Source organism: Gossypium arboreum, chromosome 8, assembly GCF_025698485.1.
Source record: "Gossypium arboreum isolate Shixiya-1 chromosome 8, ASM2569848v2, whole genome shotgun sequence".
Lineage (NCBI taxonomy): Eukaryota > Viridiplantae > Streptophyta > Magnoliopsida > Malvales > Malvaceae > Gossypium > Gossypium arboreum.
In genome coordinates this window covers 107,942,127-107,943,443 of record NC_069077.1, presented here as the reverse complement: position 1 = coordinate 107,943,443, position 1,317 = coordinate 107,942,127, and the positions used below count along the sequence as shown (strand labels likewise).

Genomic DNA, 1,317 nt, shown 5'->3' with positions numbered 1-1,317 from the left:
TACACTTTCATAGTCCAGACAACCACATTTATGTCTCTATCTTTTGGGAGTCATCCACTTTAATGCTTAAGACAAAGCATCTCTCTAATTGTACTTGATAGACGACATATTAGTCTTTCAAACAGTTTTCTCATTTCCAATTAGACTACGGACATATTTAGGTTTGTCATATTATGATCCAACCTTGTAGTATCGGTTAGTATTAGTTAAACATTAGACAACAAGTGAGCTAATATTTTCTTCCATTTTGCTTTGCATGCAAAAACCATTGACGACAATATTCAAAGGGTATTAATGTCATTCATGAATAATTTTATTAAACCAATCTACTCAAAAAAATAAAAATGTACATAGACAAAAATACTACACTTAGGACATTAGATCCAATATGAGGTACTTTTTTAGGTTGGTTAAAATTACCTACCTCTTGGTTGGAGGTTCTACATTGGTTACCTCCTCATTTAAGATTACGGTGATCTTGCCACCATGGGTTGTAAGTATTAGAATAAGGATTACCAGTCATTTTCCTATATTGTTAACCTCTTCATGTTGATTCTTTGAATAATTTTTCCATGTTACAATTCCACTATGTCTACCTATGTGATTACCCCCAAAGTGATATTGGTTAGAAAATTGAGATCTCCTTTCATTAACTTTAGGTGATGAAGCGTCTTGAAGATTTATTGATACTTATCCTCCCCATTGATAGCATTCATAGTTGATGATCTAGATTTATATGTAAATCAATCCGTTGGCCAAATATACGAGTTCATTGTCATATCCTCTATGAGTTGGCAACCTCAAAATAAGTTTTAGACATAAACACCCCAGCAGATGTTCTATCTACACTAGACCTTAAAATTCCATCCAACCCATTATAGAAAGTCTATAATTGCAGCCAATCTTGAAAACCATGATAAGGGGCCTTACGCAAAATTAGCTTAAAGCGCTCTCATGCCTCATAGAGTGTCTCACCTTCAAGTTGTCAAAAATTGGCAATATCCATTCTTAGTATCATCGTCTTGCTCGATGGAAAATACTTTACCAAAAATCGATTACCAAACTCCTCCCAAGTTGTTATTGAATCTATAGCCTCCAAATCTAACCACATAAATGCATTATCACACTATGAAAAAGGGAAGAGGCTAGAGAAATAGTGTCATTGAATACCCTATTATATTTAAAAATATCACATAAAGTTAGAAATCACTTAAGATGCTGATTCGAATCTTAGTTCATTGATCCCTAAAATTATAGATTACTCTGAATAATTTGGATCATGGCCAATTGTATTTCAAATTTATTGGTGGTGATTGT

The 1,317-nt window shown here is 33.3% G+C and overlaps 1 non-coding gene across 1 annotated transcript; it reads left to right on the top strand.

The window, feature by feature from the left end:
- Positions 1–908: 908 nt before the first annotated feature.
- LOC128279668 (small nucleolar RNA R71) lies at positions 909–1,015 on the top strand. Its single transcript, XR_008269867.1, has one exon. It is a non-coding gene; the product is annotated as a small nucleolar RNA R71 (small nucleolar RNA).
- The last annotated feature ends 302 nt before the right edge of the window (positions 1,016–1,317 follow it).